General features: G+C 45.3%; 1 long non-coding RNA gene across 2 annotated transcripts in view; it reads left to right on the plus strand.

The window, feature by feature from the left end:
* Positions 1-5,298: 5,298 nt before the first annotated feature.
* The window catches only part of LOC142008427 (uncharacterized), a 56,022-nt gene continuing 40,235 nt past the window's right edge, over positions 5,299-21,085 (plus strand). For both annotated transcript variants that reach the window (XR_012644139.1, XR_012644140.1), the window contains exons 1-3: positions 5,299-5,373; positions 8,843-8,993; positions 9,542-9,598. This is a non-coding gene — a long non-coding RNA (uncharacterized LOC142008427). The remainder of the gene's footprint in view (positions 5,374-8,842; positions 8,994-9,541; positions 9,599-21,085) is intronic.

Genomic DNA, 21,085 nt, shown 5'->3' on the forward strand with positions numbered 1-21,085 from the left:
CCCCTTGCAGGTGGTTATAAAAACAAATGGCTCAGTACAACTCAGAGAGCAAGGAGGTATTTTGAATGAATAATAACAACAGAAGATATACTGGCCAGGATACAATTTGTAATGGATTTGAATCTTCTTACTTCATTGCCTAAGGCAGTGCAGGAAAGTCCCCTCTTCCTGATGGTTTAGGATTTCATAATTAAATAAGCATATTTTAAAGGAGAGGGAGTTTCACCTTTTTCTGAATCATCTAAGATAGTAACAGAAAGAATAGGTGTCTGCCATAGATGAGATACTGGTCTGATCCAATATAGCATTGCCTACATTCCTGACGAATTGGGTCTTTGCTCACAAAAGCTTATGCTCTAAAATATCTTTTAGTCTATAACAGGACTCCTTGTTACAGTCCTACAGTTTACACAGTGGGAAATTTCAGGCCCATGCAGTTAAAACAAATGTGTTCTGGATATACTTACAACACAATTATCTTGGGACTTCGTTAAAACTCTGTTTGGGCTTTAAGCATAGACAGACCCAAACTGTGTCTTAGCCACACATATCTATGCTGTGCTGTAGACTTGCTCTCTACCAGGCTGGCAGTGGGCAGGGCATGGGTGTGTGATTCAGAAAGCCTAAGGGTATGTCTAGACTATGTGGAAGATCAACCTGGTCAGGATCTTCTGCAGTTTGATTTCACATGCCTGGTAGGGATACGTAAAATTGAACTATCTGGGGTCGGCAGTCAACTCCTGTATGCCTCGATATTGCGAACAGTAAGGGAGGTCGATGGGAGATTTTCTCCCGTTGACCTCCCCCTGCAAAGACGCCAGATAAGTCGATTTTAGCTACACAACTGCTGTAGCAAGAACTGCGTATCTACAATCAGCTTACCTGTCTAGTGTAGACCAGGCCTCAGTGAATGGCTAACATCCACTCAACATGCAACAGCAGTTGAAAAGATTAACGAAGTGTTAGAAACCATCAGGAAATGGATAGATAATAAGGCAGAAAATATCCCACTACCTCTATAAACCCATGGTCTTCCCTTACCCTGAATATTCCACACCATCCTGGTTGCCCCCTCTCAAGAAGGATAGGTGGTAGTTGGCATGGGGCGGCTGCTCAAGAGATCTGACACCAGCACAGCTGTTCTGGCAAGGCTATGCAGCTATACTGTCAGTAGTGCACACATAGCCATGAGGGGGTTATAAAATCACAACTGATGTGAAAAAACTGGAAAAAGGAAATGTTATTTGCTCCTTCCTTTTGCACAAGAACTAGGGGTCACCCCATGAAATTAATAGGTAGCAGCTTTTCAAACAAACAAATGGAAGACATTCACCTAGTACAGTCAGCCTGTGGAACTCTTTGCCAAGGGATGTTCAAGGCCAAATATATAACAGGATTCAAAAATAAACCAAGAAAATTCCTGGAGGCTAGGCCCACAAAGGGCTATTAGCCAAGATGGTCAGGGACACAACCTCCTTCCCTGGTAGGATTGCCAGATTTCTGGAGAACTTCTGTGGGACCAGCAGCCCCAGAAACAGGATTCCCCAGCTGGGGCTGCCTCTTCAATGTAAGTTTTCCAAAAACAGGAACCGGAGGGGCACCACCGTGGGAGCCAGCTGTGGCACGGAGCCCCACCATCAACTACAGCCCCAGGATCCCTGGCCCGGGGCTGTGGGGAATCCCACAGCCTCACAGCTGGGAGCCACAGCCATGGGATCCCCGGCCCAGGGTCATGGGGGACCCTGTAGCCTCATAGTTGTGAGTTGGCTGCGGCATGAAGCTCCAGTTGCAGGGTCCCTTGCTGAAGACAGGGAATTTCCCTGATGAGTCCTGCATCCCCTATTTATGCAAAAATGTCAGGAGGGACTTGTCAGTGAAATTCAGGACTGTCCCGCGCATTGCAGGATGTCTGGCAACCCTATTCTCTGGGTGCCCCTGGACCCGGATTTCCAGAAGCAGGGGGTGGATAGTGGGGGATGGAGCATTTGCTTGCCTGTTCTGTTTGTTTCTTTGGAACAATCTGGCATTGGTCCCTGGACCATTCTTATGGGTGCTAATCCTGGGTCTGAACTTGGGTGACTTTGCACAAGTCACTCCACTCCCTGAGCTGCCATTTCCCTTCCTGTCTTGTGTCTGGCCTGCCTGTGTAGTGTGGCTTGTCTCATATGACAATAACATAGTGATCTTGGTTAGGGCCTCTCAGCACAGCCATAATGCAAACAATAATGGGAGAATTATGGTAGTTTGGGAATACTGCTCAGCCATGTTTACACTGCAGGACTGTACTCAGCCATGCCAGCAGCTAGTTTCCCTGCCGTTTTTGGCCCCACAAAGTCACAGGACCTCCTCATCAGCCTGTTCCTGGCCACAACCGATGTGGCTATTACAAGATCCTGGAGAGGAGGCTGGCTGAGGGCAGGGACTGTGATGTGGGGCCTACTTCCATTAATTGCTCCATTCATGCCTCCAGGCAGAGTTCCTCTGGACAGCATCCACTGGCTCCCTCAACACCTTCAAGGAGCAGTATGTGCTCTCTGGGGCTCTCTGCTCAGGTCCCCCATCTGTCTCCCTTGCTTTGACCCTATGACTTCCACGCTTGTCCCTGTTGTTTAGTTTGTCCCCTAAAATAATTTGGGGTCCATGCTTTTTGGTGGATCCCCCCTTGTGGAGGGGATCTTGTGGCCAATAGGACCCTTTCATCTGGGGTCTGCTGGCCTGACCCCGTTACATGGTACAATAAATAATGATAACAAAAAATTGTTTGCAGTGCAAATGAGCCCTTTGCTGTATTTAGCCGCTCTTGTCCTGCTCCCAGTCAAAGAACAAATGGCAAAACTCTCTTGCACAGTAGTAAGGGGCTCACAAGGAGAAGAATCAGCTTGTGCAATCTTTGTCTGTGCTGTTAGATATAAGGGAGTAATTTCTTCAGTTAACTTCATCAGTGGCTGAAAGCTCTGTTAACAGGGGTCCTTTATAAACACACCTGTTTATAAAGTTTAAGAAACAATTGGCAAATAAGGCATTCCCAGGATAAACCTAACAGCACTTTTCCCTTCTGCCACCTATTAAGAGAGTCTCTTTTCTTCACACTTATCACCTCATTGGGAGAGGGCAGGGCTTTTTTTTGCATCTACAGGATAAGAACAATATTGACGCCCAGGGCTGGGGTGGAAGGAAGAAATAGTTAATGAGCTAAAATTTCTGTTCTTACCATTTGTGTTATATTAGACAAAAGACTGAGGGTCACTGATAACAGACTTCAAATATTTTAAGGGCTGGTCCAAAGATTACCGTGATCAATTCTTCTTCATGGGCACTGGAGTTAGAACACAAAACAATGGGTTTAATCTGCAGCAAGGGAGATTTTAGAGTAGATAATAGAAACAGCATTTTTAATGAGGATGGCAACGAAGGGTCCTGTGGCACCTTATAGACTAACAGAAAAGTTTTGAGCATGAGCTTTCGTGAGCACAGACTCACTTCATCCGATGTGCATCTGATGAAGTGAGTCTGTGCTCACGAAAGCTCATGCTCAGAACATTTTTCTGTTAGTCTGTAAGGTGCCACAGGACCCTTCGTTGCTGTTACAGATCCAGACTAACATGGCTACCCCTCTGATACTTAATGAGGATAGTGGCACTTCCAAGGGAGGTTTCAGAATCCCCATTATCCGTCATTTTTAAGAGCTAGTTAGGCAAACACCTGTTGTTCAGGGCAGGGGGCTGGAACTGATGACCTCTAGAGGTTTCTTCCTGTCCCAGAGCTCTGTGATTAGCATGTAGCAGTCTCATCATGCTAGGTGCTGCACAGACATGTACCAAGGGACAGTCCATTCCCCAAAGAGCTTGCTTGTGAAATATACAAGACAGAAACAGAAAGGGGAGACAGGTTAGTTAAATGGTTAAAGATCATAACAGCTGATCACTGGCAGAATCAGGAACAGAAATCAAGTTACTTAAACTGGACCACATTGTCTTGCTTTTCAGAAGTATTAAGTGCTTCCACCTTCTGCTGCCTTCAGTTAGGGCTTGCCTGCATACAACTTGTACCACTTCAGTGACACTGGTATCGATACAGGGGGTCTGCGTTATAAATCACTTTGCTATAAGTCATTTCACATATGTGTTGTTAAGTAATTCAGGAAAGCAGATTCACTGTAAGTTGCACTGATACTCACTTGCATCATTTAGGGGCTGAGGGACCAAAAGCCAGGAACTTAGCAGAGCTCTGTGGTGGATAGGCAGCAGGTGCTGTAGTGCAGGGGCCCTGGAAATGAACTGATGGAGGCTGGCAGGCAGCTGATGGGGAGCCAGTAGTGACTGGCGGGGAGCTGATGGGGAGCTGGCTTATCTTTTTCTATTATTTGTTTATCTTATTTATTTTATTTATGTTCCATTTCTATTCATTGTGTTTTGTGAGTTATAGGTACATTATCTGTACCACACATGTAAACAGTATGTGTTGGGAGCATATCTCAAACTAATTAATTAAATTATTCCTTATGGATATTAATTCCCCTTTATAAGTCATTTCACTATGAGTTGCATTATTTAAGAATGTAACCTGGACTTATAACAAGGACCCCCTGTAAACAGTATAAGCCTTTTAAGTATGGATGCTTAATCCCATCTATACCACTGTTGCTGGGTTCTCACTAACAGTTGTACCAATTTAATTATTTAGGTAGAAAAATCCACCCTTCAGTGAGGGAGTGAAGTTGGTACGGAAGTTGTTGGTGCTCAGCTCTTTTTTAAAGATCAGACTAAATGCTCAAGTGATTAGTAGCTTATATAAGTATATATGCAAGCCCAAATATATAATGTCCTAATAGCTACTTGTGTATAAAATGCACTCTGCTCTTTCAACAGCAAAAATATAGTTATTTGCTCTCAGGATTATGACTTTAACAGCTTTCCTTGCCCTAGCTATCCCTCAAAGTAAGCAGAAAATGATTTAATGATATTTGGTCTAAGCATATTTTGTAGAGTGTATTTTCTCACAGTGGTTCCAAATGGAAAGTGTAAGACCATGATATTATTTTTATACCTGTTACTATTCATCATTATTTGTTAAACACAGACAATATGCTACGCAACCAATACAGACAGTGCATAGACAAAAAATGCACAGATCAAGTCAAGAAGTCAAGCAGAGGGCCATCAGAGTGATTTTTTTCATTTCCATGCATTAGTACAATTACTGACTTGCTCCAGCCTTGTGCAGATTAGGAAAGACTACCTTTTTCACAGATGCACTCTTTGGGCTTGTGGGTTTTACACTAATGTTTTTTCTTTTTTTCCAGAAAAAAACACTTGTTTTATCCCAAAACTGCAAAACGTGGAGCGTTCACACTGTTGTGCATGAAAAGTCAAGGTAAGAGGGCTTTTCCCTCGAAATAATAACCCTGGCTCTGTGAATGACTTTTGTCAACCCCTGCTCTCAAGGTTGGAAATGAGTGCATGTGAGCAAAACACAGCTATCATTGGCTCAAGTGAAGGCTCCTCTTGCAATGCTCCGGATGTCAACAGTGGCTGTAAATGAGAACTCTCCCTTTCACAATGCTGTGGCTCCGTGAACACAATTTTTCAACTTTATGCAGTGTCCCATGGTCAAAATCAGTGAAGTATTGTTGTGGGGGGGAAAAGCAAGCAGTGTAGACACAGCCTTTGAACCACTACTGTGGACACTCGGCTAAGGACTTCATGGTTGAAGCCCCTCTTTAATATGTTCCCAAAGTCACCTAATAACTACAGTGAAGCAGTGAGAAGGGGGAAGCACAGACTAACCACATTCTGGCATTTTCCAGATTGCATGCCAAAGAAAAGCTTCCCCAGTTGTGAATACAAAGTTGTCTGCAGTCTGCAAAGAAGTGAACTGCAAGGCTTGTGTACAGGTGGCTTCCTGGGGGGAGAGAGAAGTATGTGGGTTGCCTGGTGAGAGGGGATTGGCTAGAGAAATGCTGCTAGGATAACTGGTGTGACCTGGCTTAAGAGTCCTACATCAAAGCAAGGCTGCAGCACCACATCTTGGAAGCCTCTTGATAACGAGTAGGATGTCTTCATGTCACCTTCCTATTTGAGAGCCTGCGGATGGCTGATCAGCCCGATTCTGAAGCCACAGGTCTTGTTACAGAAGGGGCAGGTGTTGGTAGCTGTTGGAGGGCACAGGGCTCTGTTTTGCTGCTGTTTTCTTCTTCTCCTCACCCTTTCCTCATCTGCACTGCCACGGGACCTCTCAAATTGCACCACCCCCTCACAGATTGCTGTTCTCCACTGGGAATGGTCTTGGGCAGGGTTCTCCTAAGCATCAACGTTGATGCTGCACTTTTTCATGTGTTTCTTCAGCATGTCCTTATATCACTTCTGCTGGCCTCCAGCTCGGAAAACAGAATCCATTTTGGGAGGCACTGATCAGCCATCTGAAACACGTGCCCAGTCCAACGAAGTTGATGATGAATGATAGTGGCTTCAATGCTGGTCGTATTTGACTCGTCCAGGACGTTAGTGTTTTGTGCGCCTATCCTCCCAAGAGATATTTAGGATTCTCCCGAGGCAGCATTGATGATATTGTTCAAGGGCCTTCAAGTGACATTTGTGCATTCTCCAGGTTTCCCATGTGTACAGTAGCATTGGACAACCACTGCACGTTATACAAGGAGCATGTTCTACCTTGGGCATGGCGGGGGGTGGAGGGAGGCGGTTAAATGAACTTAAGTACAAGTCACCGGTGTCCCTCTGGAAAACTTGAGTAAAAGTACATGCATGCACATATCACATCTTGATTGTACTCAAGTATCCAGAAGTGAAAGCAGCTGCACTTTTATTCAAGTAACTTCTTGGGTACTTTTTCCCACCTTTGTTGCTGCTCTTGGTTTATTGTCTTCTTGCAAAAGCAGAGGTGGGAAATCATCCCAGCCTCAGCTCTGCCATTCACCTCCACACACTGGCTGTGTCTACACTAGCCAAAAACTTCGAAATGGCCGTGCAAATGGCCATTTCGAAGTTTACTAATGAAGCGCTGAAATACCTATTCAAAAGGACCCCGCCTACTTCGAAATCCCTTTACTCCCATCTGCTCATAGGAATAAGGGGACTTCGAAGTAGCCGGGGTCCTTTAGAAAAGGAGCCCTGTGTGGACGAGCCGCGCAGCGGCGAGCCGCGTCCATTTCGAAGTGCTGCAGCCGCCGCATGCTAATGAAGCGCTGAATAGGTATTTCAGCGCTTCATTAGTAAACTTTGAAATGGCCATTTGCATGGCCATTTTGAAGTTTTTGGCTAGAGTAGACATAGCCACTGTGAATAGGAGCCATTTGAATTTTAAAGTAAGGTGGCACATGTCAAACAAAGGCCCAACTGCACTGCCATCTGGCCACATTGCCACATGGTTCCAGGTTGCAGGAAAGACTCAGCAAGATCCCATTTTTGGTCTTGTCTGCATGAGGAAGTTGAACTGATCACTTAGAACCCCTTTGTCTGGGCACTTCTATGGGGCACAAATGGAGCTGGGTCAGAATATTTCACTTAACAGTGTTTTTTGTTTTTTTTTTTTTTCCCCCCCAACAATCCTCCTTCCCCATCATTTTTGTCAAATCAAAAGTTAATTCTGATGAAATGCCACTTAAGCAGAAAATGAACTGAAGCATTTGAACAATGCCAGGACATCCCACTCCAACATTTTCAGAATGTTGCATTGTGATATGTTGTCATTTTCAGAACATCCTGTGACAAGGCAGCACACACATAGCGCATAGTCAACCTGAGGAACTCCTTGCCAGAGGAAGCTGTGAAGGTGACGATTGTAGCAGGGTTTAAGAAAGGGCTAGATAAATTCATGGAGGTTAGGTCCATTAATGGTTATTAGCCAGGGTGGGTAGGAATGGTGCCCCTAACCTCTGTTTGTCAGAAGCTGGAGATGGATGACAGGAAAGAGAGAGCACTTGATGGTCACCTGTTCGGTTCACTCCCTCTGGGGCACCTGATGTTGGCCACTTTCTTGATGGACAGGATACTGGTCTTGATGGACCTTTGGTCTGACTCAGTCTGGCCGTTCTTATGTTCACACTCTTGAGTGCCTTAGAGCAGCCGTGCGGGGTGGTACTGCAATTTTCCCCCTGTAGTTTGCCTCCTAGCCTTCCAACCAAGTCACACATCAAACATGGATCCCTTCTAGGATAGCAAAGAGTTACTCAGCTCTTTGCCTTCACCGTGTCACGAACTCCACCTCTGGGCCCTTTCAATCCAGTCTTTCATTTAGACTCCAAAAAGGGCCTTATCCACTACTTAGGCCTTAGGCCATTCTGCCAGTGGTGAAACCCAGACACACCCACTATTCCATCCACCAAGACTCTGTAAACACCATCCACGCGCTGTTAGCAGCTGCACTCTTAGGACCTTATCTCTGGAACTCCGCATGTTACCTGCGGGCTCGAGCTCTCAGGTTCCCTCACTGCTTGGTTTAGCAAATATGGACCTTTCTGCTCTGTTGGCCAGAGTTCTCTTCTGGCCCCATGCAAGCACTGACCTGTTAAGGTCCTACACTCCTTGTATGTGAACCTGCTGGGCTCTGATTGGCTGCTTCAGTGCACCTGTTCTGAGCAGGCTAGGATGCCCCGACTTTGCTGCTGCTTTCATGTGAAGGGGTGTAATAGGACCACAGGCACTCCAGCAGAGGGCCACAAAGACCTGTCCCCCACCCCCTGCAATCACAGGCCTATTTGTAGGGTGACCAGATTTCCCAATTTTAAAGGGACAGTCCTGTATTTAAGCCTTCTTGCAGTGGTCCTGATTTTTTTCTTAAAACTGGGCAAATTGTCCCATATTTTCTGTTTCCCTCTTTCCCTCAGTACTGGTGGGTCCAACTGCTGGCCGGATCCTTGCCACCCAGACATCTACAGTGAGTGGGACAGTCCAGTGGCTGACAATGGGTTTGGGTGTACAAGACTGATGGTCCAGCAAAGCTGCAATGGGCGCATCCACCGCTCCCCCTGCAGATCTGTGAGTGCAGTCCCTGTGTTGTGCCAGGTCTTGGCCAGCAGGCTCCACGCCCATCCCTGTTTCTAGCCTGTAGGGCTGCTGCATGCAGTGGCTAGTGATGTAGACAGGAGGTGGCTAGTTGTGTGTCACCTCTGTTGCCCACCTCTTGGCCTTTTACATGCTTCCTCTCTCACTGTCCTCTCTCTGCAGTGCCCAGTCACCCTCTGCCCCCCGCTCTCATAGTCTCGCTGCTCTTCCATAATCCACCTGCCAGGGTGCATCCTGCTCCTGGCGCTGGGTGAAGAACTAGCTCCTGGTCATATCATGCAGCTCACCAACAGCCAGGCTGGCAGGCTCCTTCTTTCCCCTAATGCATCTGGCTGGGCTGGTACCCAGGGAACTCTTAAGACCCTGCGGCCTGGAGCACTAGCCAGGAGGAGCCAATCCCTACATGTGCCAAAACCCCAGACAGCGCTGGCCTGGGGAAGCTTTTCTGCCCCTCAGCTAAGCTCTAGAGTGGTGGGGAGGAAGATTTACACTGATCTAACTAATCTGGTTTAATTAAACAGATGCAAGTACCTGTAGAGCAGCTCTGACCGATGGTACCCCAGTGGAACCTTACAAAGGTGAATATACTGTAAAGTCTTCACTCTGCCTTTCTCATGTAGTGAAAATGCTATTGCTCCCAATTGCCTTCCTATCTGATATCTGAGTGCAAGGGTTTTGCGGGCAGTCGTTTCTTTAGACAGGCTTTAACTATCCCCAAGGAATGGGAAGATGGTGCCTCTGTAACAAACTAACTAATTAAGTTCATCTGTGCTTTTCTTAAAGATTTCATTCCATCTTCCAGGTCAAGGCCAGACCCATATGAATTATGGAGTCTCAAAAGTACCTGCGTATTCATGGGATTTGGTGAGAGGCTCTTGTATTTCACCAGGCAATTACGCTGCCAGAGGGAAGAAGTCCATAGAGAATTGCTTCCTGTTCCACTCCTGTTGCTGATAGATGGAGGAAAATACAGAACCAAGCCATGAGTGCCTGAGGCCTTGCCTGCATTGGGAATCAGTTCATCTGTGCCATTAGCCAGATTTCCATCCAGCATCTCCAGGTGCTTCTTGTCCCGTGAGAAAGCTCAGTGCCAGTTACTAATCTCCAGAACAGCTCTAGCAAAATCATCAGTGCTCTATTGGTGTAAACTGGCTGTGAATTCAGCCTCAGTTTAATTGTTCGTCTCTTAAGCTCTTTGGTGCCCCTTAATTAGGGTTGCTAGCATTTTGTTTTCTTATCAGCCTTGCCCTACCCATCCACCCAATAATATCATTAATAATAACAAGCAGTACTCACCTACGTTTGCCAGGGATATTTACTGCTGCATCTCACAGCATTCAGCAACTCCTGATCTTGTTGTACAGAGATGAAGAAATAAGGGATTCCCCCTTGTAACCAGGAGCCATTGGCAACCCTACACTAATGGTCACTGGATAACCCTAACAACATATTTGCTGTTCTGCTGCATCATAAGCAAACCATTTGGATAATGTTAACCTGAATGTCGGATGCGTTTAGTAGCAGCAGGTGGCCAAATAATTATGTACACAGCTATCTATGAAAACTGGGTCAGCAGGACAGCAGTTCCTTTTATGTCCCATCATGTTTGCTGTATTTATACCCAGGGTCAAACTTGGGGCAGAAAGATGTGTGAATGAATCAGAGCAGTGACTGCATCTTCTCTCGGCTGTGCCTGCTTGCCAGTGATAATGGCACATCATCACACTTTCTATGATACAATCATTGTGATTGTCAGAAATGGATAAGGGTAACAAAACCAAATCTGATCAACCAAACCCACATTTTTAAAAAATAAAGACTAGCAGATTAAGTGATTTTGTCCTGAATGTACAAAAGCTCTTAGGTTCCCTAAGTCCCTGTTTTAGGTGCCTAAGGCACAATTTTGGTATTGCAGCGAAGCACAAACCTCCCACTCAAATCCCAAAGGTATCTGAACTCACCCAGTGCCTACATTTTTGCAGTAAACATTCCCTGGAAAGGACCTCTATTTCTGCTTGCAAGCAAGCATACTTCGACCTCGCTTTAGGTGCCCTAGGTTCCTCGTTCCCACCTAATCGGCATCAACAACCATGGGTTCTGCGCCCATTGGTGTCCGACGCCTCCCTCACTATTTCCTTCCTTCTTTTCCTGTCCGTTGTGAAGTGGCTTAGTTTCTGCAGATTAGCTCCACATCAATCTACTATCTCACCTACCCCATTCCATGTGGAGTCTGCCTCTCCTGTTCAAACTGTCCATTATGCTGAATGCCAGGGTCTTGATTTTTTGTTCGTCGTTCATTCTGCAGATATGCCCAAATAGCTGCAACTTGCATTATATAACCTTCTGTACTAGGTTCTCTCTGAGCTGTGTCTTCCTAGATACTTCCTCGTTGGTGACCTTCTGTATCCATCCTAGTCTCAGGATCTTTCTATAACAGCTCCTCTCAAACGCCAATATTCTTCTCTTTGAATCTTTCATTATTGCCCATGTCTCGCATCCATACAACATACTGTTGAATACACGTGGTTTCAAGATGCTCAGCTTCATTCCTAAACTAATCACTTTGCTTTTCCAGATCTTATCCATTGCCTTCAAACTCAATCTTGCTTTTACTATTCTAGTTGATATTTTCTTCTTACGTTATGTTGCTCCCTAAATAAGTGAACTTCTCTACATTCTCTAGTTCAATCCCTTATACACTGATCTCCCTTCCTATTTCCTTATCTCCAAGTACCATTGTTTTTGTTTTATTGATGTTCATAATCAGTCTGTATTGCTTCCCTGCCTCATTTAGCACCTGAACTGTTCTTGCTATCTTCTCTTCATCTTCCTTGGGGATAACCATATAATTCGCAAACCTCAAGTTGTTGATTCTCATGCCATGCTCCCACCTAAGCTCCAGAGCAATTTGAAGCCTGGAGGAGGGTAGGTGTTTGTTCACCTAAATTGTGTTCAGGGCTCAATCCGGAGAGAGATGTCTACCAGATAGAGTCTCTGGGGGAGGGGGTGAAGATGAGGACCTCCCTTGGAACTTTTAGCCCATTGGCTAAGATACTTGTCTATGATGTGGGAGCCCCTGCTCCAATATTTTTCTTGAGTGCCACAGCTTCAAGCAGGAGACACTACTGGAGCCCTGCACCAGAATGTCCCCTAGCCCACTCGTTGGAGCATTCATCTGAAAAGCAGCAGCTCTGTGTTTCTCAGACTGTCTCCTCATCAGATGGAGGAGGGACTTGAACTTAAGTTTCTGTCATCACAAATGGGTAACTAAGCACTGGGTTACGAGTTATGACAGAGCACTGCCTCATCTCCTCCCTCTTTACAATTTCTTGCTGACAATGTGAATGCCTGATGGCAAGTGAGGGCTTGCAGCTGAGAATCCCATGCAGTGCTAAATGCCTCTGTGCACCCTGGATTTAGACACTGGTTTCTGAGAAAGGGGTGGGCCTTAACACACACTCCTCTGGCAGGCATCTCCAATCGGTGAGCTTAGGTGGCTCTCTGCAAAGCATCCTGATGTTTGCGTATCACACTCAAAGGGGACTAAATGTTCCCCGTTCCTTGTGTGGGAGTTTATGAACCTAAACGATAGGTGTGTGACACTCAGTATCATAAAGGCTAACTCTGTCTGTGAATTTGCACCTCTGTATGGGAAGGCTGCAGGCTGGGATGATTAGCTAACCAATATGAATAAAATAAGATTTCAGTCAAACAAATATATTAACAGCTACTAGTTTCATAGTTGAAATATAGAAGCAGGAATTGCCATATCAGATCAGTTGTCCAGCTAATCTAGTGTCCTGCCTTGGACAGTGATTCATGTCAGCTGCTGCTGAGGAAGGTGCAAGAAACACGTAAAAGTTCAGCTAAGACTAAAAGTGCAGACCCTCAGGAATATTCAGCATAAAGTGACCATCTTTTCCTATACCGAATACGAGCACATAGTAAAATTCATATTTGAGTGAGTTCAAAGACAAGCAATCAGAACTACGCAGAACAAATGTTCAAATTAACATCAAGTTGACTAAGCTTGTGTTAAAAAGAAATACTGCATAGCTGGAGTCTTTTAATTTACCTTTTTATCTTTAAGGTTTGTTTGGGGAGAGATGAGCCCCACATGCTCTTCCATATGACTTTCTCACATGGGGATGGGGTATCTGGCTGACCTGCCCCAACCCTCCCTGCCCAGTGCTCTCCACCCTCCATGCCAGGTTGGCCCCCCTGGGATGGACCCACCTCTCCTGGAGCTTGGAACCTGCATCTTCTCAAGGCAATGTGCAGGGCCTGCAAGATCACAGGTTTCCCTCCCCAGAGTTATGTTGAGGTTTACACCAGAGTGTGGCGAGGAGGAAAGGGATGGAAGCTGCTACCAGCTGACGGGGGTGAGGATAAGGGTTGGGGTAGGAATGGCCTGTCCTGTGTCTTTGCAGAGATTGTCTCTTCTCTGCTCCCCCAACTCCCTTGTGGGTAGAAGCAGCTTGTTCCTTCCTTCCTGCACAGTGTAGAAAGGCAGCTGACACCTCCAAGCAGCTGCTATCCTCCGACATAACCCAGTCACCTCCTGTCCCCTGCTCACAGCACAAACAGGAAGGGGTTAAGCCCTAAGGATGCTGGGAGGGGTGGAGGATGAATGCCATGAATGGGCATAGCAGGGAGAGGACAGTGAAGCATGTAAAAGGCCAAGTGGTGGCAGCAGAGGTGACACATAACTGGCCACCTCCTGTCCACGCACACCAGCCATCGCAGGAAGCAGCCACTGCTGGCTGGAAATAGGGATAGGCATGGAGCCTGCTGGCCAAGAGCTGGCACGCAGCAGGGACTGCACTCACAGATTTGCAGGTGGAGTGGCCAGCTGCACACACTGCAGCTTTCCAGGACCACCAGCCTTGCACTCCCTTCACCATTGTTAGTCACTGGACCTTCCCACTCACTGCAAACAAATGGGCAGCTGGCGAGCAAGGATCCGACCAGCAGTAGGACCTGCCAGTGTTGCTGGGAGGGAGAGAGAGAATATGGGCCAAGTTGCCCATTTTAAAGAACAAGTCAGGACAGCTGTAGCCAGGCTTAAATACAGGACTGTCCCTTTAAAATGAGGACGTGTGGTCACCTTTACTTAGCAGCCCAAGTTCTACTCAGCTTATATAGCTTTGAGGAACTGCACCAATAGAAGATGTTGCTTCCTAACCCACAGTGGTCTGTTCCCTTAAATTTTCCTTATCCTCTCACTGTAACTGGATGCTTTCATTATCTAGAAACATCTCTAATACTTTCTTGGATCCTGCTAATCTCTTGATGTGAGTGATGCTAAGTGGCAATGAATTTTACAGCTTTATCCTGCCTTATGTTGTAAGCATTTCCTTTTGTCGGTTTGGAATTTGTTGCCTTTCATTTTTGTTGACTGGCTCTGTGGTTTGTATTAGGAGGCATGGCAATAGAAGGGTCTGATTTACCTTCTGTATATCATTCCTTATTTTGTATGTCTTCATGTCCCCTCTTGTGCATATACTCTGTTAATAAAACAGTCCTAATCTTTTCAATCTCTCCTTGTGTGCAACATTTCCATGCCTCTGATCATTCTAGTCAGCTCTTCTTACCCAAGTTTGGAAATTCAGAGATAAGGTTTCTCCCATCACCTCCTTCTTATCACTCATGCTGTTTCCCTCCCTCCTTTTCTGTATCACCCTTATCTCTGTCCTTTGCATGCAGGCATCATTAAAGTGTTTATGTGATAACATAAGGATAAGGTGGTACAAACTCTGCATGAGCAAGCACTATGCTACACGCAGAAATTACTCTGCTTTAAGTAAATTGATTTCTACAATGATTTAGTTAAATTGGTGTCACACCCTTGTGTGGACACAGTAAAATTACAGAGAGGTAGCCGTTTTAGTTTGTACCTTCACAAAACAATAAAGCAAAAGAGCAGTCCTGCAGCACTTTAAAGATTAACAGTCTATTAGGTGATGAGCTTTTGTGGGACAGACCCACTTCTTCAGATCTGGAAATTTAGTAAAATTAGTTTGTGGCTACCTATACAGCTTCATTTGGATCCTGGATCCAAATGTGTTACTGGATCAGTTATCAAATTAAGTCTAATCTCAGTGGCTTCTAAACCGATTTAAGAAAGTCCACACATTGTGCCAATTAATTAATCAATTTGGAAACCATTTTGGTTAATTTTGTAATTTCTGTGTGTAGCTGAGCATTATATTGGTAATTTAGCTTGAGCCTGTGGGACACACCATTTTGCATATGAAGTAGACATGGAGTCAAGCCTCAGAGTTTGGATCCACGTTGTAACTGAACTGGCTCTGATCCTACTGACAGAGACCAAAAACTACAAGATCTCTACCAAATATTCATAAACCTGAATTACCTACCAGGAGAAATAAAAAAACCCCCAAATTGACAGGGCCAGATAGCCCAAAAAAGCCAAGAACAGAACACCACTGGTCATTACCTAGAGCCCCCAACTCAAACCACTGCAATGCATTATTAAAGACCGACAACCTATCTTTAATCAGGATGCCACACTCCAGAAGGCCCTAGGTGACAGGCTTATTCTCTCCTACAGACAACCTCTCAACCTTATGAGGATTCTCACCAGCAGCCACAGCCTATACTGCAGGAACACCACTCCTGGAGCTTTTCCTTGCAACAAGGCCCGTTGCCAACTTTCATAGAATCATAGAACACTAGGACTGGAAGGGGCCTCGAGAGGCCATCAAGTCCAGTCCCCTGCCCCGACAGCAGGACCGACCACTATCTACACCATCCCTGATAGACATCTATCTAATCTGTTCTTAAATATCTCCAGCGAGGGAGATTCTACAACCTCCCTTGGCAACTTATTCCAGTACTTGACCACCCTGACAGTTAGGAACTTTTTCCTAATGTCCAACCTAAACTTCCCTTGCCTCTTGTTCTCTCCTCAGAGGCCAAGAAGAACAAGTTTTCTCCCTCCTCCTTATGACACCCTTTAAGATATCTGAAAACCGCTATCATGTCCCCCCTCAATCTTCTCTTTTCCAAGCTAAACAAGCCCAATTCTTTCAGCCTTTCTTCATAAGTCATGTTCTCCAGACCTTTTGTCATTCTAGTTGCTCTTCTCTGGACCTTCTCTAATTTCTCCACATCTTTCTTGAATTGGGGTGCCCAGAACTGGACACAATATTCCAGCTGAGGCCTAACCAGCGCAGAGTAGAGCGGAAGAATGATTTCTCGTGTCTTGTTCACAACACACCTGCTAATGCATCCCAGAATCATGTTTGCTTTTTTTGCAACAGCATTGACTCATATTTAACTTGTGATCTACTAGAACCCCTAGATCCCTTTCTGCTGTACTCCTTCCTAGACAGTCTTTTCCCATTCTGTATGTATGAAACAGATCATTCCTTCCTAAGTGCAACACCTTACATTTATCTTTATTAAACTTCATCCTGTTTACTTCAGACCATTTCTCCAATTTATCTAGATGATTCTGAATTATGACCCTATCCTCCAAGGTAGTTGCAACCCCTCCCAGCTTGGTATCATCTGCAAACTTAATAAGCGTACTTTCTATGCCAATATCCAAATAATTAATGAAGATATTCAACAGAACTAGTCCCAAAACAGACTCCTGCGGAACCCCACTTGTTACACTTTTCCAGCAGGATTGAGCACCATTAACAACTACTCTCTGGGTACGATTAGCCAGCCAGTTATGCACCCACCTTATTGCAGCCCCATTTAAGTTGGACTTGCCTAGTTTGTCAATAAGAATATTATGCGAGACCGTATCAAATGCTTTACTAAAGTCTAGGTATACCACATCCACTGCTTCTCCCTTATCTACGAGTCTCGTTATCATGTCAAAAAGAGCTATCGGGTTGGTTTGACATGATTTGTTTTTTACAAAACTGTGCTGGCTGTTCCCTATCACTTTACTACCTTCCAAGTGCTTGCAGATGACTTCCTTAACTACCTGCTCCATTACCTTTGCTGGCACAGAAGTTAAGCTGACTGGCCTGTAATTTCCTGGGTTGTTCGTGTTCCCCTTTTTGTAGATGGGCACTATATTTGCCCTCTTCCAGTCTTCTGGAATCTCTCCTGTCTCTCATGATTTTCCAAAAATGAGAGGTAACGGCTCAGCTACCTCTTCTATCAGCTCCTTGAGGATTCTAGGATGCATTTCATCAGGCCCTGGTGACTTGCAGACATCTAATTTTTCCAAATGGTTTTTAACTTGTTCTTTTTTTATTTCAAAAACTAACTCTACCCCTTTTCCACCAGCATTCACTATGTCAGGCATTCCTTCAGACTTCTCTGTGAAGACTGAAACAAAGAAGTCATTAAGCATCTCTGCCATTTCCAAGTTCCCCATTACTGTTTCTCCCTCCTCACTGAGCAATGGCCCTACCCTCTCCTTGGTCTTCCTCTTGTTTCTAATATATTTGTAAAAGGCCTTCTTGTTACCCTTTATGCCTGTAGCTAGTTGGAGCTCATTTTGTGCCTTAGCCTTTCTAATTTTACTCCAGCATTCCTGTGTTATTTGCCTATGTTCATTCTTTGTAATTTGTCCTAGTTTCCATTTTTATAGGATTCCTTTTTTATTTTGAGATCATGCAGGATCTCCTTGTTAAGCCAAGGCGGTCTTTGACCATATTTACTATCTTTCCTACATAGGGGAATAGCTTGTTTTTGGGCCCTTAATAATGTCTCTTTGAAAAACTACCAACTCTCCTCAGTTGTTTTTCCCCTCAGTTTTTCCTCCCATGGGATCTTACCTACCAGCTCTCTGAGTTTACCAAAATCTACCTTCCTGAAATCCATCATCTCTATTTTGCTGTTATCCCTCCTACCAGTCCTTAGAATTGTGAATTCTATGATTTCATGATCACTTTCACCCAAGCAGCCTCCCACATTCAAATTCTCGACCAAGTCTTCCTTATTTGTTAAAATCAAATCCAGAACAGTTTCTCCCCTGGTGGCTTTTTCAACTTTTTGGAATAAAAAATTGTCTCCAATGCAGTCTAAGAACTTATTGGATAGTCTGTGCCCCGCTGTATTAGTGTCCCAGCATATATCTGGATAGTTAAAGTCCCCCATCACCACCAAATCCTGGGCTCTGGATGATTTTGTTAGTTGTTTAAAAAAAGCATCATCCACCTCTTCCACCTGGTTAGGTGGCCTGTAGTAGACTCCTAACAGGACATCACCCTTGTTTTTTACCCCTCTTAAACTAACCCACAGACTCTCAACACGTCCATCTCCTATGTCCATCTCCACCTCAGTCCAAGTGTGTACATTTTTTTATATATAAGGCAACACGTACCCCCTTTTTTCCCTGTCTGTCTTTCCTAACCAGGCTGTAGCCTTCAATACCAACATTCCAATCATGTGTATTATCCCACCAAGTTTCTGTGATGCCAATGATATCATAGTTGTATTTATTTATTAGCACTTCCAGTTCTTCCTGCTTATTACCCATACTTCTTGCATTGGTATATAGGCATCTTAGATATTGATTTGAACTTTGTCCCCAGTTTTTTCCTGGCCCTCTTTTTACTCTGACATTGTTGCCCATGCTCCCTCCTACTTCCGACCCATCTCCCAGGTTTCCATGTTCTCCACTTACCTGCGGGCTTTGCTCCCCTGTCCCCGGCAAACCTAGTTTAAAGCCCTCCTCACCAGGTTAGCAAGTCTGTGTCCGAATATGGTCTTTCCCCTCCTCGAAAGGTGAACGCCATCTCTGCCTAGCAGTCCTTCCTGAAATAGCATCCCGTGGTCGAAGAAACCGAAGCCTTCCCGGCGACACCATCCATGCAGCCAGGCATTCACCTCTAGGATGCACCTGTCTCTGCCCAGGCCCCTACCCGCACCAGGAAGGATTGAAGAGAATACCACCTGCACCCCAAACCCCTTCACCCATGCCCACAGAGCCCTGTAGTCACTCTTGACCTGCTCAGCATTACACCTCACAGTATCATTAGTGCCCACATGGATGAGAAGCATGGGATAGTAGTCTGAGGGTCGGACAATCCTCGAGAATGCCTCTGTAACATCTCGGATACGGGCCCCAGGCAGGCAGCATACCTCCCGAGATGAAATGTCAGGGCGACAGATGGGTGCCTCCATCCCCCTCAAAAGAGAGTCTCCGACCACCACTACTCTGCGTTTCCTTCTTGCAGTGGTGGCAGGAGACTTCTCAGCCTCGGGGTTACGAGCCTTCTCCTCTTCTGCACTGGGCAACTCATCTCCTGTAGCAAGTACAGCATAACGGTTTTCCAGTACCACAGTGGGAGGGTTCTGTGCAGGGGTGGAACACTGCCTGCTGCCAGAAGTAACCAGCTGCCAGTGCCCACCCTGGTCTACCTCTTTCTCCACCAGTGATTTATCAGCCTTCCTGTACACTGGGACAGTCACCTCAGCAGACCCCAGATGAATACTATCTAGGAACTGCTCATGGATTCGGATACTCCTCAACCTGGACACCATCTCCTGTAACTCTCCCACCTGCTGCCTGAGAGATTCTACCAGCAGGCACCTATCACACTGAATGGTCCCCCCAGCCTGGATATCTGTAACTGGGACTTGCAAGGCACAGTCCTTGCAAGGCCACACCAGGGTCTGGGTAGAGGCATCCATGGTAAGGCAGTCTGTCTGGCTACAGGCACAGGTGGAGGAGACAGCAGAAGTGGTGGCACAGGTGTTGCGGGTCTTCCTGACCATCGTAGGCCTCCCTTCTGCCAGACTCCCTCTGTCAAACTCCCTCTTAAAACTCCCCTGTCTGCAGCTCCCTGTCCGCTTCGTCCACATATCTATTCTGGAGATACCATCACTGGACCTAACCACATTATTCACAGAATCATGGGCACATTCTCATGTTCCTCAACTAACATCATATATGTGCCAACAATGCCCAGATGCTTTGTATGTTGGACAGACTTCAAACGCTCTTAGACAAAGAGTTAATGGCCATAAAACAGACATAAAAACACTCCTGATTCACGAACCTGTCAGCCAGCACTTTAATGGAGTGGGCCATTCTGTTAATGACCTGAAAGTCTGTGTTTCACTGAAAAGGAACTTTAACAGCTGTTTGGAAAGAGAGGCTGTGGAATTCTCTTTTATATTCATATTTGACACGTTAACACCTGGTTTGAACCGGGATGGGTATTATCTGTGTCATTATAAGGACTCTTTTACATACTTTGCTTTATCTAATTCTTGACTTCCCCCCACCCTTCTGCCCATCTGCTCTCCAGTTTGCTCACCTTGATAATAATTTTTCTGATGTGTCAACCTTGATTACTATTTTTGGTTCTCTGTGCCTTAAATATTGAGTCTGTTTTGGTATGGCTATGATCTGAAGAAGTGGGTCTATCCCATGAAAGCTCATCACCTAATACATTATTTTGTTAGTTTTTAACAAAGACTGGGCTGCTTTTTTGTTTTCAAGTTGTAACTGAGCTTTCCCAAAACTTAGGGGAGGGTGTTTAGATCTGAAATTATGGTTCAGCCATTAAAGAGACAGGAGTCAGTGGGGATTACTTGCCCCATCATTTTGACTAGGGCTTTCACAATCTGGCCCAATGTGAGGGAAAAGTCAGTGATAACATTGACAGAGGTGTATCAGAGAGTTAGCTGAGTTAGTCCATATCTTCAAAAACAAGAAGTCCTGTGGCACCTTATAGACTAACAGATATTTTGGAGCATTAGCTTTCGTGGGCAAAGACCCTCTTCGTCAGACACAGGTTTCAGAGGAGGATTTAAAGAGGGGGTCTCCGTAAATGGGAGAGACAGAGCTGACAACGTCTATTCAGTCAGGGTGGATGTGGCCCATTATCGACAGTTTTTATGGGGTTGACAGAGGAGATACTGTGAGGATGGACACACTGAACAGAACATGAACATAGCAATTGCCAGACTGAGTGAGGACTGCTGCACTGTGCTTCATCTAGTGCAGTATCCTGTTTTTGACAATAGCCAATATTATCAGTTTCAGTGGAAAAGGCAAATAATGCTTTAATAGACAGTTATAACATCACCTGCAACAGGGCAAAGTTTCTTCCTGACCCACA

Source organism: Carettochelys insculpta, chromosome 2 (assembly GCF_033958435.1).
Source record: "Carettochelys insculpta isolate YL-2023 chromosome 2, ASM3395843v1, whole genome shotgun sequence".
Taxonomy (NCBI): Eukaryota; Metazoa; Chordata; order Testudines; family Carettochelyidae; genus Carettochelys; species Carettochelys insculpta.